This window comes from Schistocerca nitens, chromosome 12 (genome assembly GCF_023898315.1).
Source record: "Schistocerca nitens isolate TAMUIC-IGC-003100 chromosome 12, iqSchNite1.1, whole genome shotgun sequence".
Classification (NCBI taxonomy): domain Eukaryota; kingdom Metazoa; phylum Arthropoda; class Insecta; order Orthoptera; family Acrididae; genus Schistocerca; species Schistocerca nitens.
The window spans coordinates 13,403,207-13,430,186 of NC_064625.1; the positions used below are offsets into that span (position 1 = coordinate 13,403,207).

At 45.4% G+C, this 26,980-nt stretch overlaps 1 protein-coding gene across 1 annotated transcript in view; it reads left to right on the top strand.

Annotated features, from left to right (window-relative positions):
- LOC126215316 (AF4/FMR2 family member lilli-like) overlaps positions 1 to 26,980 on the top strand; it is a 686,763-nt gene that overhangs the window by 25,703 nt on the left and 634,080 nt on the right. The window lies entirely within an intron of this gene.

Sequence of the window (26,980 nt, forward strand, 5' to 3'; positions counted from 1 at the left end):
TCTTATATCCTCCTTTCAAGACACTGTCCATTCCGTTCAATTGCTCTTCCAAGTTATTTGCTGCAAACAGTTCTATGCAATGATAAATTCACAATTTTCAAATGATACAGCATAGCAATCAGTCGTCCTTTTCTTGCAGGATTTACCCGGCAAATTTGGATTTCAGCTAGTGTCTAGCCATTATCAATGCGCCATTTCATAGTATCTGATAATGGCTAGACACCAGCCGAAATCTAGATTTGCAAGAAAAGGACGACTGATTGCTCTGCTCTATCATTTGAATGTCATAAAACAATCGTTGAGTGCACCCACGTTCCTAATGAAAGGTAACCTGATAAATTCACAACTAAGAGACTACAGGTGTACATCAGTTGCAGTATGATGGGAGAAATTTGGGGTAAACGGAGAGAGCGTTCGATGCCCTACAGGAACAACGTAAGACTGCCTGGAAATACTGAACAGACCACCCCACATTTGTGGAGCGTCTCAGAGAATATATGCGCAAGCTGGTCTCTTGGGGAAGGAGCCGTTAATATAATCACAATGAGTAGTTGAAAAATTCTACACTTACAGGAATACTACACAAAACGAAAGCGGAACAAAAGTCCTTTCTAAATGACCAGGTGAGCGCGACAAACAACTCCCGTTTTATATTAACAGAGAGAAGAAACAGAGTGTCTTCCCAGCGCCACACGATCATAGCAATAGCGCCCCGTTAGCCCCTGTCGTGATTCCGTCCACATAACCTCCAAACAGAAAATCCAGCCGTGCGAACACGCAGCCACCTCACCTTACTGGCGGCTTTTCGTTCCGCACTCAACACCCTGGAACACCTGTTTTCTGCCTCCACTAACAGTCACAGCGACACCCTCCCAATGTCTTAACACAACGGTCACATTCGTGTAGCGCAGATGCCGTCATAACACACTTCTATTTGTTAAAAAATTATTAAATATAAAAAAAATGTTACGCACACACACGCTCAGAAACAAAGATAAAAGACGGAAACAGACAAACGATAATTCGGGTACATTTACATAGCTGCGACGTATTCTCAAATAAAAACAGTGATCCAGGAAATACAGAATTGCTTTCTTTACCTCTACTCACTTAAAACAAGCAAATTGTTATCACATTATTGATTTCGGTCCACAATGGTCATCGTCATATCTGCTACGAAAAGAGAAACAGAATGCAGCTGTCGGATGATCTATCTTGTGAACAATAAATGGTAAAATAACAATACTTCCATGTACAGAGAGAAAAAAAGGATTAAAAATATTACGAAAGATACCAGAATAAAACAGAAAAAAAGCCTTATATTATCCTAATATGATTAAGGCAAGTCCCGTCGTTATGAGATCCACACACAGCAGAACAAAAACTTCCCACCTCAAAATTCGTCACAGTTCTCGTACCATAAATCACAAGTTGTTGCCAGACCAGAAATGAATTAGTGAATGACGGCTGTTATTTATTTATTTATTTTTTTCCGGCTCGCCACGAATTTCTCTCCTGTGCCAACCTCTTCATCACAGAATAGCGCTAGAAACATACGTCCTCAGTTATTTGCTGGGTGTATTTCAGTCTCTGTCTTCCTCTACAGTTTTTGCACTCTACGGCTCCTTCTACTACTATGGAAGTTATACGCTGACGTATTGACACATGTGCTGCCGTCCCGTCGCTTCTTCTTGTCAGTGTTTTCTGGATGTTCCTGTCCTCGTCAATTCTGCGGAAAACACCATTCGTTACCTTATCATTCCACCTAATTTCCAACATTTCTCTATAGCAACGCACCTTAAATGCTTCGGTCCTCTTCTGTTCCGGTTTATCCGTAATCCATGTTTCACTACAACACAATGCCACGCTCCAAACGAACACACTCAGAAATTTCTTCCTCAATTAAGGCTTATCTTTGATACTGGTAGACTCCTCTTCCTTCTTGCCAGTGCTAATCTGTTTTTTATGTTCTCCTCGCTCCGTCCATCATGGGTTATTTTTCTGTCAAGATACAAGAATTCCTTAACACTGACAGAACCAGACGATTTCACAGAGTTAGCATTCAAATTTGCCACGTAATCGTGACTGATTTAGTTTCATAATTGGAAAAAGATCTTCCATACAAATATGTAGATCGAAATATTGTAGTACTTTCCGACCTCATTATGGAGACTTAGAGACTCTACCTGAGAAAAGCAATGTAGGCGACCTGGCCACCTGTAACGTAAAAAGATTTATCTTTAAAACTGAAATTACCTCGCAGGTCAGTCAGTTACACCTGCATCTACTCAGAGGCTCTTTCAATTGAAACGGCAACCGGTCCTGGAAACAGATGTAAGATCAACAGTGTCCTCGAAATCTTTATAAAACTCCTCTCGTAACCATACAATGCAGGCTTTCACGGCCGGTGTTGTCTTCAGTTGAAAATTCCGGGCTGAGAGACCGTGGTCGATGTATAAAATTTTCACCTAACGTTTCGTCTCCATCTGCGGGAGACATCTTCAGAGGTAGTCCGGCTACTGCCACTGAGGCTCCAGGTACTCTCGCATTTGTAGAGCGCATAGAGGGCACCACCATTCGTCACGTGATGCCGACGGTATGACTATCTTTGGAAGGCGTCATCATTCTCGATTAAGACTGATCGATTGTCATTCTGCTGGAGCAACGTCTATATCCACATTCTGTCCAACTTTAAAACTTCCTCTCTTCTATTAAAATTATTGTGGTGTTTGTGAATCTCTATTGCTTCACTGTACACGCACGCATGATAATGGGATGTTCGTGCTAGAACGCTTGTCTCATTAAATTTAATTTCGTGGTTTCTATCTCGAAAAACATGCTCAGCTACGGCCGATTTTTCGATGTGTCTTAAGCGACAGTTTTTTTTATGTTCGGCTAACCGGGTGTTTACACTTCTTTTTGTTGTTCCAATAAATACTTGTCCACAACTGCATATAATTTTATAATCCCCAGGTGTTGCTAGAGCGTGTCGGGCGTCTTTTGCAGCTCTTAAATATTGCTTAATCTTCTTAGTGGGTCTGAAGATTGTTTCGATCCCATACCTGTCCAGAATTTTCCCGATACGGTCCGTGACTTTATTAATGAACGGTAGGAAAACTTTTCCAGTAGGTGACCGTTGTTGCTCTGGACTTCTGGCTTCTTTTCTTCTCGTAATTATATCAAGGTTACAGTGAATTCTTCAAAACTCGCGTTTTCTTTAATACTAGTAAGCTTAGGCAACTGTACTGTCCTTAGAATATATGCCTTCTACAAAGCCATATTCTTTCTGAATGGCTCAAATGGCTCTGAGCACTATGGGGCTTAACATCTGAGGTCATCAGTACCCTAGAACTTAGAACTACTTAAACCTAACCTAACCTAAGGACATCACACACATCCATGCCCGAGGCAGGATTCGAACCTGCGACCATAGCGGTCGCTCGGTTCCAGACTGAAGGGCCTAGAACCGCTCGGCCACAGCGGCCAGCCTTTTTGAATTTCTCCTCATCAAGTCGGAAAGAAGACGCGTTGGAGTGTCTTTCTGTGGACAGTCTTCTGTCAAGTTCACTTAAAATGCGAAGTCTGCACTCCATTCCGGACCTTCAAGTTTTCGTTGCTGCACTCTTTTTTTTCCTTCATGAATACAATAATAGCGAGTCTTAAAAAAATCGTTAAAATGGCTCTCAGCACTATGGGAATTAACAGCTATGGTCATCAGTCCCCTAGAACTTAGAACTACGTAAACCTAACTAACCGAAGAACATCACACAACACCCAGTCATAATAGCGAGTCTTAAATCAGAAGATAGTTCCAGGCAAGCCCCTTTACTTAACGAAAGTACTTTGCACTAACATTTGAAGCATCCATCCTCTTCGTTCAGTTCCATTGAACACTTTTGCAACTGAAAGTGGAAGAACTCGTGCGCCTTCAGAAATGTTGCTGTTCGTACGACCAGTTTCTTCACGTGTCCCAGGTCTGCAAATTTAGCTGAAAGAGCTTCTTGATGTGCAGGACAAGGAACCCTCTCTGTCGATCGTTTTAATTTTTTACTCTTTGATTGTCAACAAAATCTTTATCATGTTTCTGGTGGTATTGTAACGTTGTTTCATAGCAAATGCGTAGCAGCTGTCGCTGAGAATTCTCATCCCTATCTTCTGTGATTTCCATTCATTTTAAAGGATTGTGACAACAGATAGTTCGACTGCCTCTTTATGTGCAAACAGCCCCTGGACCAGCGAACGTCCTCCATACCACAACGGAGATTAAACACCGCTGACAGCAGAGAGGCGTGCCGGCCGCAGAATCCCGCACTGCAACAATGGCAAATGAAATGTGGCGCTGCTGCGGCTCTTCCCGAGAATGACCGAGCAGAGCCGAGCGACAGGCCGCGATTTGCCCCCCCCCCCCCCCCCAAGCACCCACCCACGCTGCACTCGTGCAGTCTGGCACGTCGTGGCCGGTCCTCACGAACCTATCACCAGATGGGAGAAAACTTGGATTTTCACAGGAAAGACGAATAACAGCACTTAACATTCTATTCATGTAAAAATTATGGTATGGACTGTTTCAATGGACTCTTTCAAATTATCACGGTATAACTGTATGCATGTATATAGGTGGGTGCACTTATCATGTGATAATTATATATTTTTATTTTTATAATTACATATTTTATGATTTTGGTTGGGGTAGCTTTAAATATTGTGGGCTAGGATGAGACTTTTAACTAACTTTTACCGCGATAACACTCGTACGGACATCGGTTGCCCCGATTTTTTAAACACAACGCGCGACTCACCGCCTTCTAATAAATAGTTTGCGTGAGCGCTGCTATTTAGAAAAGAAAATATTTCTTACGCAAACTTTAATTATTAATATGGGTCTCAGGGGCTACTGGTTGTTTATGTACCAAACTACACAAAGATTAACTGAGATATTGAAGAATGTAATGATTTTCAATATTTCTTGTTCATTATTTGCAAGGCAAAACTGGAGAGAATCTCATCTGCCGTTTGGCGGCCAAGATGAAACATACTTAACTCTTTCAATGCTGTGAATTTTGATAAATGAAATCTATCACTACTGTCTTTTTAACTTTGAAATTAATGAAAGATCAAAATTGAGAAGTCTCTCGCATTTACATTTAATATGAAATTTTAATTAAATAATACAGCCAGCGTAATGGCCGACTAAATCCTGCTAGGAGAGATGAACTCCCTGCACTACGAAGTTCTGTAAAAGTTTTATTAATTATAATTAATGGTTGCGATCACGACAGGTGTCAACTCAGTCAATAATACACACTTTCCAATAACAATTATAAGTATATTTTACTAAATTACAACCAAACTTACATTAAACATTATCCAGCGCTACAATGGCGGCCTGCCTCTAGACGAAACACAAAAGCTGGTTCAATCAAAGCAGTCTCTCTGATCTTCATGGTCTATGTTACACACAGATTATACAAAAAAATGTGTTTTGTTAATTACATCGATATTTGTGTTTTCATAATAATAATAATTTACAATCTTTGCTATTTGTTATACATCCCGCAGATGCACTTAGTCTTTAGATAATTTATGTTCCACACGTCTCATAACAAAAACTTCTTTCCACTTTCTCCGAATGTGCATTTATGTGACGTAACGTCACAAAATCTCCAAGCTTCATATCTAAGAACAAAACTATACTACTGTAGAAAAGAATCACTGAAGTTGCCTTTACTTTAGGAGTCGAAACGCATCACGAAAATAAACAAGTACTGCATTGCAGAAAGAAAATACGTTGAATTTTTAGAACTAATATTTATTCAGTTTCATTTTTATCGTTAGACGTTTCGCGATTGACGTGTAAGAGAAGCCAAACCTGTAATGTTACGGCGACCTCGCTTCTTATCCCCCATTTAACTCGTAAAAGCTGACACGTATTAAAAGACAGTCGTACTTTTGTGCCACCAGAAGTTGCTGATGAAATGTACCTTTAATTTCAACTGAATTTTCCGTTGGCGCAAGGGAGTACATAACAATAATATTAAATAGGGAACAGTTTCCTGATGTTCGGCAAAATATTGCTTGTTTGATCACGAATCGGTTTCTGAGACTCCTGTCAGCTGACAACTGAACGTCAGAACCACAGAAAAAGGGCAGAAGCACGGTTTTTCTTCTGATACCACTCCATTACAGAATTGCATCACCTGCAAATAATTCGAGGCTGCAGTTAATATTGTCTACAAGGCCATTAAAATGAAACGCGAACAGTGTGGGTCCCAACTCACTCCCCTGGCGGATGCCTGGACTTACTTCTACAACTGTCGTTCACTCGCCATCAAAGAATGCATAGCCGGCCGGTACGGCCGAGCGGTTCTAGGCGCTTCAGTCTGGAACCGCGCGAGCGCTACGGTCGCAGGTTCGAATCCTGCCTCGGGCATGGATGTTTGTGATGTCCTTAGGTTACTTAGATATAAGTAGTTTTAAGTTCTAGGGGACTGATGACCTCTGACGTTAAGTCCCATAGTGCTCAGAGCCACTTGAACCAAAGAGAGCATACTGCTTCCTCATTATCAATAAATTCTCAAAATTTGATTGATTCCTTGGTTCCTACTAGAACAGCGATGGGCAGGGTATTTCGCAGAATGAGTAAACTGCAATGACCCCATTGAGTCTCCTCCATGTGAGGGATCAGAAACAGTTGCAGCAAAGTAGAGGCCTCAGTTGAAGAAGAAGTACGAATAAGAACCAAAATCCTGAAAAAAAAACCCATGACCCTTCGGCCAACAATCAAATTGCAGGAGAGATAAGAAGGGAAGGGGGGATGCTACTGATAAAAATAATTCTACAACTGGGAATATGAGAAATTGCCTGACCTTTTGAAAGTGTCTGTAATCTGTCCTATCTAAAAGAAAAAAAAATAGAACGACCTGTGTGTGTGGTATTTATAGAGAGATTGTACTTCTTAATGTAAAGTACAAAATTCCGTCCCACTATCTACTGGAGAGAATTACCATCTTCAATGGAGATATAGTCCCACAATGACCTTGGGTTCAAAGGCCAAAGGGATATCAGGACTGTCGAAGATTGTCAAGAACATCTTTCTGTTACTCATCGCACCCTGACCTGCCATTTTTCGAAGTGTCTGAGGATCAGTCCTAAGGAATGGGACGCCTTTTTTCCACCTCCTTTCTTTTCGTTTCTGAGCAGCGGCGTGTCTGGAACATTTTGCTCGGCCACCCTCAAGTAAACAGCGTCATTGCAACACTGGGTGTCCCGGTTCTGAACTCTATCTCAGAGACGTCAAGAGAAGGGGTGGACCGAGCGAGGTCGGGCAGTGGTTATCACACTGGACTCGTTTTAGGGAAGACGACGGTTCAAACCCGCGCCCGACCATCCTGATTTGTGTTTTCCATTGTCTTCCTAAGCCGCCTCGGGCAAATGACGAGATGGTTCTTTTGAAAGGGCACCGCCGACTTCCTTCCCCATCCTTTCCAAATCCGATGGGATCGACACCTCGCTGGTCGGTCCCCTCCCCGAAATGAACCACTCCGTCTTCATACCACGAGTGGCCTAACGGGACAATCCGACAGCCGTGTCATCCTCAGTGGAGGATGCGGATAGGAGGGGCGTGGGGTCAGCACACCGCTCTCCCGGCCATTATGATGGTATTTTTGACCGGAGCCGCTACTATTCGGTCGAGTAGCTCCTCAATTGGCATCACGAGACTGAGTGCACCCCGAAAAATGGCAACAGCGCATGGCGGCCTGGATGGTCACCCATCCAAGTGCCGACCACGCGCGACAGCGCTTAACTTGGGTGATCTCACGGGAACCGGTGTATCCACTGCGGCAAGGCGAACCAACCAACCAGGAGGGGTGAAATGTGCACAACTGGGGCTGTGACGATCTCCTCATAACGTGACAAGTCCACTGTGCTGCTGGGCAGAACTGTACTGAAATTAGGTGCTAATGTGACAGCATTAATGCACCTTAAAGGTAACATGAATTTATGAGCTGTGGCCTTTTCTTTTTGCGTGTCTCGACACCTATCTGTCAGAAGCGTGGCCGCGCCGGGGGGTTATGTCGCAGGCCGCCAAGCTTTTGGACCATTACGGAAGGATTTAGGCAGCTGTGAGTCAAATTTCAAACTTCTACGTCATGGGAGGCAATTACGGTGTTGGAGAAAGTGACGCTTTAATTTTATTGCTCAGTGTAGTCCTCTTTCCTCCTTCTCTTCTCTTCTCTTCTCTTTCCTCTCTCTTCTCTTCTCTTTCCTCTCTCTTCTCTTTCCTCTCTCTCTCTTCTCTTCTCTTTCTCTTCTCTTCTCTTCCCTCTCTCTTCTTTTCCCTCTATTTCGCTCTCTCCCTCCCCCCTCTCTCTCCCCCTGTCTTCTTCTTTCTCTCTCTCTCTCTTCCAATCTTCCTCCTGTCTGTCTCTCTTATTTACGGACATAATATGTCGTGTCAAGACAGGTGAGCGCAGCAGTACGTGATGTGTGCTCAGAGGCAGGCGGGCCGTTTCCACATCTCTCGCTGCCGTCGCATCCCTCGGCAGTGCATCGCATTTCTGGTGCAAATCCTGACAAACGGCTCCCCTCGCCGCCGGGTTGCGCGCGCAGTGTAGAATATTCTACGAGCTGCCCGCGGCGCCCCCTTCGCTGTCCCCGTGGCTGGGGGATGAATGTGCGAGGCAAGAGTGGAAATGGGGGCGGAGGTGGGAGGGAGGGAGGCGGTAGGTCAGAACTCCCGCACACAACTCCTGCCCTGCCGGCGACACGCGACGTCCTCCTCCTCCTCCTCACGAAATGTGGGCTACTTTGCACGCCAGTGCGTGCTCCCGCGGCGCCCGTGCTTCTTACCTGCGTGCGGGGGCGGAATTCCCGCCGACGTCCCCCGCTGTGACTGGTGTGCCCGCCGGGGCGCAGTGCTGCGCGTACCGAGGTTACCGTATAGGGCCGCAGCGAAAGCAGTTGGAATATAAATCGCGCGGAATGGGCAGCGCCTCGAAAAGAGATTGTAAGATGAATATCAACAGAAGTTAAACATGATTGTTGGTATGTAGTCGAGTTAAATCAGGTAATGGTGAGGAAATTAGATGAGAAAATGAGACAGTGAATGATAAGTTTTTCTACTTGCAGAGTAAAATAACTGATGACGCTAGGAGTGACGTAAATATAAGTAGCCTTTCTAAAAAAAGAAATTTTCTTGATATCGAAAATACGGGGTGTCCGAAAAGTCTTTCCCTGATTACATAAATTGATAACTCAGGCTAGAAGTAAGATACAAATATGAAATTGGTGTCTAATTGTTTACAAACAATCAAAGTTTTTTTCACATATCAGTAAACTTCCACACGAGCACCCTTGGTAGCACGTAGCACATCTAGGCGATATTCAATTTCCGTCCACACATTAGCCGACATCACTGGAGGGATCGAGTCAACGACTGTGGTTATCCGTTGCCGCAGGGTTTAAAGATCTGGTACACGTGTTCGGTAGACCTCGTCCTTGACATAACCCCATAAAAAGAAAACTAATGGGGTTATGTCAGGAGAGCGTGGAGGCCAAACCGTTGGCCCTTCACGACCAATCCATCGCCCAGGAAAGGTCATATCGAGATAGGCACGGACGTCCAAATCCCAATGAGGCGGTGCACCGTCTTGCTGAAACAAGACATCGGGGTGGTACTGAAGCAGCTGAGGAACAGCATAGAGCTGCAGCATGTCCAGATACATTGCAGATGTGATGGTAGCCTCAGCGAAGAAGAATGGCCCGATAATTCGATCGTGCAACAATAGTGCGCACCAAACATTCACCTTTGGACTGCCTCTGGTGCACTCCATGACCTCACCAGAGGGTTGTGAACACCAAATGCGCACACTATGACAATTCACTACTCCACTGACAAAAAAGGTCGCTTCGTCGGAAAAGGCAATTCGTCTGAGATAACCATCATCGTCCTCAATACGTGATAGCATTTCGACCGCAAAGTCATATCGACGTGTACAGTCATTGGGCAACAATGGAAGTGGAAGTTTACTGATGTGTCAAAAAAGCTTTCATAGTTTGTAAACAATTAGACATCACTTTCATATTTGTATCTTACTTCTAGCCTGAGTTATCAGTTTATGTAATCAGGGAAAGACTTTTCGGACACCCTGTAAGTTGAAGTCTAGACGCAAAGTATTTAAAGACACTCGCTGTCAATGGGCATTGAGTTAAATCAATGTGCAAAGTTCAAAATTTGTGTCAGATCGGGACTGTAATCCGAGTCTTCTGCTTACTAGGCGGATGCTCTGATCATTGGGCCATCCGGACACTGTGGTCATTGCAGACCCAAATTATAGCTTATGCCCCTTGCCCATTATCCTCGTGGGATTTCGCCGATTCCCGTAAGAGTTCGAATCTGGTGTGCATCTACTCTGAAGGGTTTATTACATATACACACCTCAGAAAAAGTTTTGCACCACCTCGGTTCCGAGAGATCCGGAACTTGTACAGAAAATTGGAATAGAGATCAACATAAACATTTTTGTACTTTCAGCATTGCAGCCCAGTCAGCAATCGTGATAATGCAATATATAAGAAACTACCAGCCTCGATTGCAGTAATGAAACCAACCTTTACCTAGGTTTCAGCCCAAATAATTGAGCCTGCTTCAGAAGATAGGGCGACGGTTCAATCCCGCGTTCGGCCATCCTGATTTAGGTTTTCTGTGATTTCCCTACATCGCTCCAGGCAAATGCCGGCATGGTTCCTTTGAAAGGGCACGGCCGACTTCCTTCCTCGTCCTTCCCTAATCCGATGAGACCGTTGACCTCGCTGTCTGGTCTCCTCCCCCAAATAACCCAATCAAAATCAGAAGATATACCTGAATCTATAATTTTTGTAAGAGGACATGATCTAGAAATAAAACTACTCAGGCTGTTTTAGTTTTATTTCCTGTATCACCCGGCCTTTTCCAAGTATACCTCCTTCTCCTCTTGTGATTCCTGAACAGAGTATTAGCTATTACTAGCTGAAGTTTATTACAGAACTCAATTAGTCTTTCTCCTCTCTCTTTCCTTGTCCCGGGCTCGTATTCTCCTGTAACCTTTTCTTTTACTCCTTCTTCTACAACTGCATTCCAGTCCCCCATGACTATTAGATTTTCATCCTCCTTTACATACTGTATTACTCTTTCAGTATCCTCATACAGTTTCTCTCTCTCTTCACCTTCAGCTTGCGACGTTGGCATATATACCTGAACTATCGTTGTCGATTCTGATAAGGATAGCCCTATCACTGAACTGCTCACAGTAACACACTATCTGCCCTACCTTCCTATTCAAAACGAATCGTACTTCCGTTATACCATTTCCTGCTGTTGGTGGTATTACCCTATACTCATTTGACCAGAAATCCTTCTCTTCTTTCCACTTCACTACACTGACCCCTACTACTCGTATATCTAGATTGAGCCTCTGCATTCCTCTTTTCAGATTTTCTAGTTTCCCTACCATGTTCAAGTTTCTGACATTCCACCCCCCCCACCCCCCTACCCCCCCACCCCCCACTCGTAGAATGTTTTTCGCTGATCATTCAATCTTTTTCTCATGGTAACCTCTCCCTTGGCAGTCCCCGCCCAGAGATCCGAATGGGGGACTATTCCGGAATCTTTTTCCTAAAAGAGAGATCATCATGATACTTCTTCAGTTACATGCCACATGTCCTGTGGATACGCATACGTGTCTTTAATGCAGTGGTTTCCATTTCCTTCTGCAACCTCATGCCGTTGATCTTTGTGGATTCTGCTGCCTGCCGGGGCAGTTTCCCACCCCTAGGACAACAGAGTGCGCTGAACCTCTGTCCGCTTCTCCGTCCTCCTTGGCAATGCCATTGGCAGAATGAGGGTGACTTCTTATGCCGGAAGTCTTCGGCTGCCAATGTTGATTACTAACCAATATTTAAGCAGCGGCGGGATTCGAACCCGGGACTGAAAACGTTTTGATTATGAATCGAAGACGCTACCCCAAGACCACGTACAGTAGAGAATTTTAAACATTACACACTTTCTCTAGCGCGGGCTGTTGAGTAAATACATTGGTTCTATTCCATTACGTGTACTCATGGGTGGGCCTTGCATGGATTATAAAAGCACCATCTGTTCAAGGACGGTTCCTGAGAGAATCACGGAAAACGATGATTTTTGGTACGATGAGTACCAATTGTCGGGATGACACTTTTGTAATTTCTATTCACGGTAAACTGTCGAAGTTCTTACCGTATGGTGTATGTTTTTAAGATAAAGTTCTCGGGGAACCTTAAAACTTTTTTCGGTATCAGTATAAGTATCCTTACCGAGATCCAGAGGCTCAAATTAGCCGTACTTACGAACGTAATACATTGAAGCGCCAAAGAAACTGGCATAGGCATGAGGTCTTCAAATACAGAGATATGTAAACAGGCAACGCGTGTATAAGACGACAAGTGTCTGACGCAGTTGATAGATCGGTTACTGTTGCTATAGCAGCAGGTTATCAAGATTTAAGTGAGTTTCAACGTGTTGTTATAGTCGCCGCACGAGTGATGGGACACAGCATCTCCGATGTAGGATTGGAGGGGGTATTTTCCCGTTCGAGCATTTCACGAGTGTACCGTGAATAACAGGAATCGGGTAAAACATGAAGTTTTCAACATCGCTATGGCCGGAAAAAAAATCGCGCAAGAACGGGACCAACGGCGACTGAAAAGAATCTTTCAACGTGATAGAAGTGCAAATCTTCCGTTAGTTGCTGCAGATTTCAATGCTGGGCCATGAACGTCAGCGTGCGAACGATTCAACGAAACATCATCGATTTGAGCTTTCGGAGCCGAAGACTGCCGACACAAAGGTTTACGCCTCGCCTGGGCCCGTCAACATTGGACTGTTGATGACTGCAAACATGTAGCGTGGTCGGACGAGTCTCGTTTCGAATTGTATCGAACGGATGAACGTGTTCGGGTATGGAGACCCTCCATGTGAGCAGGGGACTGTTCAATGTGGTGGAGGCTCTGTAATAGTGTAGGGTGCGAGCAGTTAGAGTGATTTGGGACCCCCTGACACGTATAGATACGACTCTAACAGGTGACACATACGAAGCATCATGTCTGACCACCTGCATCCATTCATGTCTATTGTGCGTTCCGACGGAGTTGGGAAATTCCAGCAGGACAATGAGACACCCCTCACATCCAGAATCGCTACAGTGCTCCAGGAACACTCTTCTGAGTTTAAAAGCTTCTGCTGGCAGCCTAATTCCCCATAGATGAACATTATTGAGCATATCTGGGATGCTTTGCAACGTGCTGTTCAGAAGAGATCTCCACCCCCTCGTACTCTTACTGATTTATGGAGAGCCCTGCAGGACTCATGGTGTCAGTTCCCTCCAGCTCTATTTCAGACACTAGTCGAGACCATGCGATATCGTGTTGCGCGACTTCTACGTGTTCGCGCGTGCCTTACATGATTTTAGGCAGATGTACCAGTTTCTTTGGCACTTCAGTGTATAAAAGACAAGCCTTCAGATACCAACGGAAAAATGCTCCAATTGGGGTACAAAAAAAAGGCGAATATGCTCGCAACTGAAAAGTGGGTTACCAGCTGCCTAAATCTATCTTTCTCAGCACCTTTAAAAATTTTCCCAAAATTTTGGCTTGCAACATAATCGCGCTTTCATTTGAAAGGCAGCTTACGTCAGACTCGCACAAGCTCCCCTAACTGTGACTCGTTCACACGTACTGGTCCATCCACCCATCCCCTCCTAGTTACCCTTTCTGGCTCACTCATTCAGCCTAACTCATTATCTTTACCTCTGTGTCTCTCTAACAGTTACTGCCTCCTGTGTCACAGCCACAGTGCCCTTCGTTCTGCCCTCCTACTGCAGTCTTCTCCCACTGTCATTGCCTACCTCTTGTTCTCTCTTACTGCTGCTGTCTCACTCCTTTCTTCCTCCTGCTGCAGTCGCTTCTCAGTGCCACCATGTCTCTCTTCCTCGTTGTCCTTGTCATAGGCACTGTCTCACATTACCTTTGGCCTTCATCTGCTCCCTCTTTCTCTTTATTCCTCCCCGCTGGTACTGCCTCCACTCTTTTCCTGTTCTGACACTGCCAACTATAATGAAATTTTCACTCTACAGCGGAGTGTGCGCTGATATGAAACTTCCTGGTTGATTAAAACTGTGTGCCGGACTGAGACTCGAACTCGGGTAGAGCACATGCCCGCGAAAGGCAAAGGTCCCGAGTTCGAGTCTCGGCCCGGCACACAGTTTTAAGCTGCCAGGAAGTTTCACAGCCAACTATGTTCCACTGTCACTGTGTGCCTTTCTTTCACACTGCCATTCTCTCCTTCGCTCTTTCTGTATAACAAGAACTGTCTTCGTCCGGTATTTATTAATTTTCCCTCTCTTTGCCACTATGACTCTGTTCGTCTATCACAGTATAAAAAAGCGTGACTATGTTCGAATGCGAAAACTTTTAAAGGTGCTGAGGAAGGTAGAACGAGACAGTTGGTACGTCACTTTTCTGCCAGTCTTTTAAAATTAACAGGAACATATCCGCCCTTTTTTCTGCTTCCACAGGAGCGTTTCTCAGCTGGTTTTCTGTTAACACTTTGCCGTACGGCGACACCACGGTGGTGTCGTGAGCATAGTATCGCGCAGTGGCCGGCGACAGCACTTTAGTATCTTTTGCATTCTTTTGGATTTCGATTGTTTGGGGGAAGAGACCAAACATGCGAGGTCATCGGTCTCATCGGATTAGGGAAGGACGGGGAAGGAAGTCGGCCGTGCCCTTTCAAAGGAACCATCCTGGCATTTGCCTGGAGCGATTTAGGGAAATCACGGAAAACCTAAATCAGGATGGCCGGACGTTGGATGGAACCGTCGTCCTTCCGAATGCGAGTCCAGTGTACTAACCACTGCGCTACTCCGCTAGGTCTTTTTCATTCTGTTGGTGTTTCGTAAAGGTAACAGTAAGTTACACACGTCAACAAGTTTATTTTTATTTTTATAAGTACTTGTGCACTTTTATCATGGCAGACGATACGATTATTTACGATGAATGCGCGGACGTCTTGTCTGACGTTCCGGACGACTTGCCCGATTGGGGAGAAGACATTGTATATATATATATATATATATATATATATATATATATATATATATATATATATATATATATATAAGTGAAGCAGAATCGTCCGAAGATAGTGACATACGTCCATGAAGAATCGGGCGAACGCTACTGTTGCCAACTGATTCGGATGAATCAGAAGAAGCAGACAGACTATGATCTACTGGGGACCAATAATAAATTTGGAGGATCTCAGCGTCCACACACATTTCCCAAAGATACACAGAGCGTCGTGGATATCGTAGAATTATATAATACATGCGATCTATTTGAATATATTAGCAGCCGCGCGGTATTAGCCGAGCGGTCTAAGGGCGCTGCAGTCATGGACTGTGCGGCTGGTCCCGGCGGAGGTTCGAGTCCTCCCTCGGGCATGGGTGTGTGTGTTTGTCCTTAGGATAATTTAGGTTAAGTAGTGAATAAGCTTAGGGGCTGATGACCTTAGCAGTTAAATCCCATAAGATTTCACACAGATTTGAACATTTTTTGAATATATTAGCAACGAAACCAACAAGTATTACAGTCAAAATTGCAATAGAAGGCAAATGGATAAAAAACGTTCCAAGTTTGTCGACACTACGGGACCCGAACTTAGAAAATATTTTGGGCTTGCTATCCTTATGAGAATTGTAAGAAAAGCAAGCATCAGTGATTAATGGTCAAAGAATCCGTTGATAGACACACCGATGTTTCACAAAACGATGTCCCGCAACCTATTCATACAAATATTATCATTTTTACATTTTTCCGACAATAACAATAAACCGGACAATGCCGACCGGCTTTTCAAAGTGCAATTCCTAATTGATTATTCTTCCAAAAAGTTTAAAGAAACGTTTAATCTAAGTCAAAAACCTCAATTCATGAAGGAATGATACCGTGGCGTGGGATGTTAAATTTTAAAGTTTACAATCCGTCGAAAATTACGAAAATGGCATAGTCGTTCGGATACTGTGTGATTCGAGTACGGGATACAATTCAAGATATATTCCGGTGCTGGACAACCTTAAGCAGAAACAGTGATGGAACTGCTGACACCTTCTTATGGAAAGTGGCTTCACCTCTACGTCGATAGTTATTATAACAGTGTAGATCTTTTTGTATCCCGCCTGGGAGGCAGCGCGTGGGTGGGAACGGGAGAAAGGTAATACGAGGCGAAACTGCAAGAAAGTGGTTTACTGGTGCAAAAACAATGTGATAATCTATTACGTAACTTTGTATGTAGGTACGATGCTGAAGCGAAGTGTCCTGGCTGGCCGTGCCGGCCGCGGTGGTCTCGCGGTTCTAGGCGCGCAGTCCGGAACCGTGCGACTGCTACGGTCGCAGGTTCGAATCCTGCCTCGGGCATGGATGTGTGTGATGTCCTTAGGTTAGTTAGGTTTAAGTAGTTCTAAGTTCTAGGGGACTGATGACCACAGCAGTTGAGTCCCATAGTGCTCAGAGTCATTTGAACCATTTGAACCTGGCTGGCCACAGCTCGTAGAGCTGCACAGCACCAGCTAGAAGGCGCTGTCGTCGGTGTGTCGTGGTAGAGCCAACCTTTGGAACTATGCCGTGGCATCGATACTTGCAGAGAAGTTAGTTGAAACGAAAATTCGAGTTTGTGTAACGATAGGGAAAAATAGAGGATTTCCGGACAAAACTGAAGCGCGCAAAAGTCAGTGTTTCAAGCTTGTCATCAACGGAAAGGTGACAATCGTCCGGCGACAAGCCAAGGAATCCGAATTAACGCTGCCGGCGCCAAGGGTATAAATTTGTATGAGGCGTGCGGGCGGCAAAGTGTTAAGAGCTAGAAATTGGTGACATTATCAGTGAACTTCTTTTACGCGTAGTGCTTTTCTTCTTAGTCACCGCCGCGTTCTACGGTTTTACGCCGGTGTAGTCTAAACCGCTGCGGCTGTATTTATTGGACGACTTCGGCAGACATCGACAAATCCTTAATCCGTCCCGCCTGGATATCTGCCCCCCCCCCCCAATTCTATAAGTTCCTCCAGATCCTTGAGCGTCATGCACTCCGCCTCGCCTTCCGTATACGCCTTCCGTCCCCCAGACGGACCCTCTATGACCTCATTCCTTTGCCCCATCTGCTCTTATTCCTCGAACATATCCGCATACTCTACACCTCCCGCCACCTTGATCCCCCCCACCCCCTGGTTGCTCCTCGCATCCCCCCCCCTGCCACGCCTTCACTGTTGTATCCCCCCTACACTCCATCTCTACACCCTTCATCTCTTCTCCCAAGGTGGATTCCATCAACTCCCCCTCCCGGATGATGCCCTCTCCCCCTCCATTTATCCCTCCTATCAACTCTGATCCTCATCCCCTCCCCCTCCTTTCCTCCGTCCTTTTCATGGGCTCCCTCTGTCCCCCTTCCATCCTCTTTTTTTCCCCAGCTACCCTCTCTCTGCCCCCCTTCTCTCCCCCGAGTCCTATTGCATTTCCCTCCTCTGCCTTTCCCCATTCCCTCTCACGTCTGCCCTGCCCCTCCTCCCCCTTACCTCTCCCTCCTTTGGTTCCCCCCCTCCTTTCGTTTTTCCTCTCCTCCCACCTTGTTTTCCCCCTCATCTGTCCAGGTCCACCACCACCCCTCCCCCCCAGTCTGCCCAAGGCTATGGTGTGTCCTCTTTGTGCCGACATTTTCGTTCAGTGTTTACAGTGAGTGTTCAGTGTTGTGTGTCTTCTCCGACGCGTTGTGAACGGCCATCATACTGTCGCTGGGTGTGATGTTATATCTCTTGCGAACAGAAACCAGACTGTCGCCATGTTTTTTTTAATTGTCTGTCTACTATGTTACCTGTCTGCATCCTGTGTATTTTATTCGCTTTGCCAACCCTTTGCTTTCATGTTTTAACTTTCCACAATTTTCCGCTGTTTTACAATTTAAGTCCCCGTTTTATCGCCTGCTTTTATTGTTTCTTAACTTCTCCTTACGTTTTAAAAAAGTCTCTAGGCTGCAGAGCAGCGTAATCAGCGGCTGCCAGCCCGCCCCCTTCGGGGGGGGGGGGGGAATTGAAATACAATAAACGGACATCGCTTGCTCGCGGTACTGTACCCCGGGCAGCTCGCGGCCGCTCAGCCCGTGGCTGGCTCGGCCAGTTGGGCAGCTGTTGGGTGGCTTCTGGTGGCCCACAGCGGCGACCCTGGGAAGCGCCACAAGTGTGCAGCGGGCGAGCACTCCGTCCAGGCCGCAGTTACTGTCCGCCCCGTGCAGCGGCTCTCACACACAGCGCAGGGCTGTCCTCGGGGGCCGGCCTCACTTCAGTACCGTTACACCTCTCTCTCTGAGAGCCGTCTACACGTTCTACTTTCTCATCTACTGTCTGTTCCAAATAGTCTACCAGCTTGTTACAGCAACCGGCAGAGAGAAGGTGCCACACCACCCAGTCCCGTTAACGAGACCACCTGTCAGAAGCCCCAGTGTGGTCCCCAAGGATAGGTGCATAGCTGTGCTGGTCCATTGTGACTTCCAGGATGGTCAGTTGGTAAAAGTTGCTCAAAAGTCCTCGAGTAAAACAGAAGTAATATCCAGAGTTCTCCAAGCAAGTGCTACACTTCCTACATGTACATCTACATCTACATTTAAACTCCGCAAGCCATCCAACGGTGTGTGGCGGAGGGCACTTTATGTGCCACTGCCGTTACCTCCCTGTCCTGTTCCAGTCGCGTATGGTTCGCGGGAAGAACGACTGCCGGAAAGCCTCCTCGCGCGCTCGAATCTCTCTAATTTTGCATTCGTGATCTCCTCGGGAGGTATAAGTAGGGGGAAGCAATATATTCGATACCTCGTCCAGAAACGCACCCTCTTGAAACCTGGGCAACAAGCTACACCGCGATGCAGAGCGCCTCTCTTGCAGAGTCTGCCACTCGAGTTGGCTAAACATCTCCGTAACGCTATCACGCTTACTAAATAACCCTGTGACGAAACGCGCCGCTCTTCTTTGGATCTTCTCTATCTCCTCTGTCAACCCGACCTGGTACGGATCCCACACTGATGAGCAATACTCAAGTATAGGTCGAATGATTGTTTTTTAAGCCAACTCCTTTGTTGATGGACTACATTTTCTAAGGACTCTCCCAATTAATCTCAACCTGGCACCCGCCTTACCAACAATTAATTTTGTATGATCATTCCACTTCAAATCGTTCCGTACCCATACTCCCAGATATTTTACAGAAGTAACTGCTACCAGTGTTTCTTCCGCTATCATATCCTTCTTTCTATGTATTCACAATATATTAGATTTTTCTATGTTGAGGGTCAGTTGCCACTCCCTACACCAAGTGCCTACCCGCAGCAAATCTTCCTGCATTTCGCTGCAATTTTCTAATGCTGCAACTTCTCTGTATACTGCAGCATCATCCGCGAAAAGCCGCATGGAACTTCCGACACTATCTACTAGGTCATTTATATGTATTGTGAAAATCAATGGTCACGTAACACTCCCCTGTGGCACGCCAGAGGTTGCTTTAACGTCTGTAGACGTCTCTCTATTGAGAACAACATGATGTGTTCTGTTTGCTCTAAACTCTTCAATCCAGCCACACAGCTGGTCTGATATTCCGTAGGCTCTTACTTTGTTTAACAGGCGAGTGCGGAACTGTATCGAACGCCTTCCGGAAGTGAAGGAAAATAGCATCTACCTGGGAGCCTGTATCTAATATTTTCTGGGTCTCATGAACAAATAAAGCGAGTTGCGTCTCACACTATCTCTGTTTCCGGAATCCATGTTGATTCCTACAGAGTATATTCTGGGTTTACAGACCGATGTCAGACATATAGGCCTATAGTTTTGCGCATCTGCTCGACGACCCTTCTTGAAAACTGGGACTGCCTGTGCTCTTTTCCAATCATTTGGAACCTTCCGTTCCTCTAGAGACTTGCGGTTCACGGCTGTTAGAAGGGGGGCAAGTTCTTTCGCGTACTCTGTGTAGAATCGAATTGGTATCCCGTCAGGTCCAGTGGACGTTCTTCTGTTGAGTGATTTCAGTTGCATTTCTATTCCTTGGACACTTATTTCGATGTCAGTCATTTTTTCGTTAGTGCGAGAATTTAGAGAAGGAACTGTAGTGCGGTCCTCCTCTGCTGTTCTTGATCTACACGAGACAATCTCAGCAACTCTCTTAAGGGTGACAGTTATTGAACTACACAGAAGAGCCAAAAAAACTGGTGCACCTGCCTAATATCGCGTAGCGCCCCCGCGACACGACGTGGCATGGACTCGACTAATGTCTGAAGTAGCGCTGGAGGGTACTGACACCATGAATCCTGCAGGGCTGTCCACAAAACCTTAAGCATCGACAGCATCGACGTTCCGACACTACAGCGGATCGTGCAGAATATCGCTATTCGTCTGCGCCACATCGTCGCCAATGATGGCAGGCAAATCGAACATGTCATAGCCTAAATCCGAATATCTGCAGCGACGTTTACATGTTGAATAAAGTGTGTGCACGACGTAATTTATAACTAATTTCCATTTTTCGTTGTTCTTGTTTTTGTGGTGGTCTTCAGTCCAGAGACTAGTTTGATGCAGCTCTCCATGCTAGTCTATCCCGTGCAAGCTTCTTCATCTCCCAGTACCTACTGCAACCTACATCCTTTTGAATCTGCTTGCTGTATTCATCTCTTGGTCTCCCTCTACGATTTTTACCCTCCACACTGCCCTCCAATACTAAATTGGAGATCCCTCGATGTCTCAGAACATGTCGTACCAACCCATCCCTTCTTCTTGTCAAGTTGTGCCACAAGCTCCTCTCCTCCCCAATTCTGTTCAATACCTCCTCATTAGTTATGTGATCTACCCATTTAATCTTCATCATTCTTCTGTAGCACCACATTTCGAAAGCTTCTATTCTCCTCTTGTCCAAAGTATTTATCGTCCATGTTTCACTTCCATACATGGCTGCACTCCATACAAATACTTTCAGAAACGACTTACTCACACTTAAATCTATACTCGATTTTAACGAATTTCTCTTCTTCAGAAACGCTTTCCTTGCCATTTCCTGTCCACATTTTATATCCTCTCTACTTCGACCATCATCAGTTGTTTTGCTCCCCAAATAGCAAAACTCATTTACTACTTTAAGTGTCTCATTTCCTAATCTAATTCCCTCAGCATCATCCGACCTAATTCGACTACATTCCATTATCCTTGTTTTGGTTTTCTTGATGTTCATCTTATATCCTCCTTTCAAGACACTGTCCATTCCATTCAGCTGCTCTTCCAAGTCCTTTGCTGTCTCTGACAGAATTACAATGTCATCGGCGAATCTCAAAGTTTTTGTTTCTTATCCATTGATATTAATACCTACTCTGAATTTTTCTTTTTTTTCCTATAGTTCAGTAAACGTCATCCTGTAGATCCTCTGCGGATGGTGCAGTCATTTGCCGCCATTTAAACTCATCAGATGGTCGAAACGAGTTGCAAAATGATTGAGGCAAGACATTCGTATGGCACTAAAAGTGGCAATTCACTCTGATTCATGCAAAGTTTGAAGTCATCTACACTAAAAATAATCCGCCAAATTTCACTTACACAATAATAATACACAAATCTAGAGGGTGCTAACTGAAACTTACGGATTACATTCACAGAGAACTGAAATTGTAACTGTTATGTGTGGGGAAACCATACAAAAGACTGCGATTTACTGGCAGAGATTACAGTAAACTTGTCCGCTCTCTCTGCTACACAATGTGGAATCCGCATCGGATACTATTGACAGAGCAGATCGAAAAAGTTCAAAGAAGGGGAGCTAGTTTTGTACTGTAGCGACGTAGGAGTGAGAGTGCCACAGATATGATACACGAATTGGCGTGACAGTCAAGTTTTTCTTCGCAGTGTGAAAATATTTAGTTGGCGCCCTCTCACATAGGGAGAAATAATGATTACAATAAAATCAGAAAAATCAGAGCTCGCACAGGAAGACTTGTATGCTCGTTTTTCGTGCACGCTATTGGAGATTGGAACCGTAGAGAAATAGCTTGACGGTAGTTTGAACCATCTGCCAGGGGTTTAATTGTCAATTACAGGGTGATCACGTAGATGCAGATCTAGATGCAGAATGACGTGATCATTCAGGGAATACCACGACAACATTGCCCAGACCAGCCAGACAGCCAGAAAAGGGAAAGATGCAGCCGTCGTCGTACAAGCTGATGACGAGCGTTTTTCGCACTGTTAAGAGATGGTGTCTTGAAAGAAGGATATAAGATGAACATCAACAAAAGCAAAACGAGGATAATGGAATGTAGTTGAATTAAGTCGGGTGATGCTGAGGGAATTAGATTAGGGAATGAGACACTTAAAGTAGTAAAGGAGTTTTGCTATTTCGGGTGCAAAATAACTGATGATGGTCGAAGCAGAAAGGATATAAAATGTAGTCTGGCAATGGGAAGGAAAGCGTTTCTGAAGAAGAGAAACTTGTTAACATCGAGTATAGACTTAAGTGTGAGGAAGTCGTTTCTGAAAGTATTTGTATGGAGTTTAGCCACGTATGGAAGTGAAACATGGACGATAAATAGTTTGGACAAGAAGGGAATAGAAGCATTTGAAATGTGGTGCTACAGAAGAATGCTGAAGATTAGATGGGTACATCACATAATTAATGAGGAAGTATTGAATAGGATTGGGGAGAAGTGTGCGGCACAACTTGACTAGAAGAAGGGATCAGTTGGTAGGACATGTTCTGAGGCATCAAAGGATCACAAATATAGTATTGGTGGGCAACGTTGAGGGAGACCAAGAGATGAATACACTAAGCAGATTCAGAAGGATGTAGGTTGCATTAGGTACTGGGAGATAAAGCAGCTTGCACAGGATAGAGTAGCATGGAGAGCTGCGTGAAACCAGTCTCAGGACTGAAGACCACAGCAACAACAAAAAGAGATGATGCTTGTGAGCGACAATCAATCACAGGGGCGCCATACTAGCGAAATCACCTGATGAGGCTACTGCAGCCTGCCGAGTCAAAGGGTCATGCGCAAGCTGTCTGAGTGGTCGATTTTGCTCCTGGTTCAAATGGCTCTGAGCACTATGGGACTTAACATCTGAGGTCATCAGTCTTCTAAAAACTACTTAAACCTAACTAACCTAAGGACATCAGTATTCCAACCTGCAACCGTAGCGGTCTCACGGTTCCAGAGTTAAGCGCCTAGGACCGCTCGGCAACAGCGGCCAGCTTGTGCTCCTGGAGAACTGCAGGACACAGTCTGCACAAGACACCATCATACATGATGCTTCTGTGGGCTACCAAACTGAGCCTTTTGCGTGGTCAGCGCTGCAGATTCGTAACCGAAATTGCTCGGGTTCTATTCCCAACCCAGTTGGAGATTTACTCCACTCGGCGACTGAGTGCTGGTCTCGTCCTTACGTTCGTATCGTCATAATTGGCATTACGTTATTGAGACGGCTGTATGGACTCATTGCTAAATCCAATAAATTCAAAAATAAAAAATTTCGGTGGCGTAAGCTGTCGCCAGCACACCAGGCGACAAAGTAGCTGCGAGAAGATCGACGGAGGCAGGAATCGTACCGCCAACGCCCTCTCGGAGCCAGTATTTCGATCGTTGCGGCGGGCCAGAGGACCCAGTCAGTCAGTCACCGGGACATGAGCCACAGCCCAGTCACTTGCAGTTGCAGGCGGCGCGTAGCGACCAGAGTAGTATGCATAGCGGGACTTGTACATCACCAGCATTGAGGCTAACAATGATTACTGTCAACGAAGAGATTATACTGCAACAACTAGCTTACGTTAAATAGCTTTCTTATTCTTATGAGCAAAGAACCCAGTTAATACATCCGTGCAGCTGTGTTATAGAAAGGGGATACCGGCCAGCAAAGAACATCTGCTTTTGCTTCCCATGGTAGAAGCCTACAGTGACAATGTATATATATATAAAATAAAACTTTGCCGCCGGCCGGAGTGGCCGAGCGGTTCTAGGCGCTACAGTCTGGAACCGAGCGACTGCTACAGTAACAGGTTCGAATCCTGCCTCCGGTATGGATGTTTGTGATGTCCTTAGGTTAGTTTTAAGTAGTTCTAAGTTCTAAGGGACTGATGACCTGAGAAGTTAAGTCCCATAGTAATCAGAGGCATTTGAACCATTATTATTTAAACTTTGCCTCTCCTGCTACACAGGGTCGGCTGACTTCTCCCTCTTTGCTCTGAAGAAGAAATTATTGTCTGATAGACATTCTCCAAATGACGAGAAGGCATTTTTTCTAACAGAATACAATTTTTGAAAATTTGTGGTAAGGACTATGGAACCAAACATAAGGCCATTCCAAATCGAGTCATGAATAAGTTAATGTTAAATGGGTGAAATAATTTTGCTGATCCTGCGCCGAGGTCTTCGGTCCCTGGGCTTACGCACTATTTAATCTATCTTGAACTAACCTACGCTAAGGACAAAAGACACACACACACACACACACACACACACACACACACACACACACACACACCCTTGCCCGAGGGAGGACATCGAACCTCCGACGGGGAGAGCCACGCGAACGCTAACTAGACGCCCCGGACCGCACGGCTGGCACGCGCGCCTCAGTCAGAATGCAGATGGTTGGATAATAGAGGCACCGAGAGCAACACACAGGACACGGGGTGTGCCCGCATTAAAAGGGGAATGGCTCTTTCAGGGCTCGTGTTAAGTCAGCTGGCCCTGCGCTGAATAATAAGCAGTTTCATTACGGGAAACGACGAAGCCGTTAACGGCGGTAGTCAGGGGCCGCTGGGGGAAGTCGGTCTGGCTACGGCAGGCACCGGGCCAGCGACTCCTGCCAGACTGTTAAACACACCCGCCACGGCGTACAGTGGGACCGACGGCGTTCCCATGTGCTTCGTTTTGCTTTACAGACCACAGTCGAAAATTTAGCTCCATTAAAAATGTCTTCACCATGTTGTGGTCTGCAGGTCACAAACACTTTGTGTATACTAACTGAGTGACAACGGCTTTGCCGCAGTAGCTACACGGGTTCCTGTGAGATCACCGAAGTTAAGCGCTGTCGGGCGTGGTCGGCACTTGGATGGGTGACCATCCAGGCCGCCATGCGCTGTTGCCATTTTTCGGGGTGCACTCAGCCTCGTGATGCCAATTGAGGAGCCACTCGACCGAATAGTAGCGGCTTCGGTTAAGAATACCATCATAATGACCAGGAGAGCGGTGTCCTGACCCCACGCACCTCCTATCCGCATCCTCCAATGAGGATGACACGGCGGTCGAATGGTCCCGGTAGACGGAGTGAGTGAGTGATACTACCAGGCGTTGCTTGGGTATATACTTATTCCAGTGTTCTACTAGTCCATCTCCTGAATCTACCGTCTCTCTAGGACACCCCCTCCTATTTCCTTTATCTCCTCCTCTCTCTCGCTGTCCGTTTCCCCTTCCTTGTCTCTGTCCATCTCCTCCTTCTCCTCCTCCTCCTGCCTTTGCCTATCTCGTCATTCCATCTCCTCCACCCTCCTTCTCTCTCCACGTTATCCTACTCACTCCAGCTGGAGGCTGGTGGTTCTTACCCCTACGATATTTCCAAGTTGTAACTAATATCTGTACCAAATTTGACTGAAATCGTTCCGGAGGCTTAGGTTTGGTTTTTCATCCATGGCGTTGCTCGCATACTCACATGTCAAATATATTTTAAAGAAACTTCACGCGTATTCGTACACATAGTTCACCTGCATGTCTAGCGAATGTCGCCCTACTGTGTCATTTTCACCGAGCTTAATGTTTATTACGTCATAATTCCTGAACTGTGTGCTGCACAATGATATAACTTTGCAGGTACATCCATTGGCATATGTCGCTACTGTCTGCGGAAAGTGTTGTCGATAGAGATAGTAGTAAAGAAGTAATAAATTGAAGTATGATGCATGACGCGTAGTCTTTTGACGCACCTTAGTATTTGACGTCGTATCTTCTGAACTATGTGCTGTACAACAATATATGTTGCTGGGTACACTCACTGGCAGATATGAATACCATCTGCGAAAAGTGTTATAAATACACTTACTAGCAAGGACGTGATGTTTGAACGTCTTGCATGATGCACTAGTTATCGGCGCACCTCAGTGTTCATGACGTCCTACAATGATTTTTTTTTTTGTTCATTCAGTGGTACACATCAATACTGTCTGCAAAATCTGTTACGAATACAGTTAGTAGTAAAGAAGTAACAAATTAATACGTCATGCTTCATATGGCAGTTTCACTGCATGAAGAGCGAAAATGTAGGAAGTGATAAAGTTCTAGCCGGCCGCGGTGGGCGTGCGGTTCTAGGCGCTGCAGTCCGGAACCGCGGGACTGCTACGGTCGCACGTTCGAATCCTGCCTTGGGTGTGGATGTGTGTGATGTCCTTAGGTTAGTTAGGTTTAAGTAGTTCTAAGTTCTAGGGGCCTGATGACCTAAGATGTTAAGTCCCATAGTGCTCAGAGCCATTTGAACCATTTTTTTGATAAAGTTTTTTTTCCTTTCATCATTTTGTGTGGGTGGTCATCGAGAAAAAGTTTCGTATAGGTTTGAATTTATGTGCAAAGTTTGTTGCAGGTGTCTTAGTGCTTTCATTCTCAGATACTGGATGACTGAAGGTACGGGTATTTTCGCGTCGTGGGCTACACGCCTATAACAGGTGTGTGGGTCTCATCCCCACAGTGTCTCTTTCCAGACAACAAATGATACGTGTGCCAAGTTTGGTTGAAATCGGTTCAGTAGTTTACGAGGAGAGATGCAATGTACAAACATTTTTATAATTTGTAATAATGTATGTGTGGTGTCACCGCTAGACACCACACTTGCTAGGTGGTAACTTAAATCGGCCGCGGTCC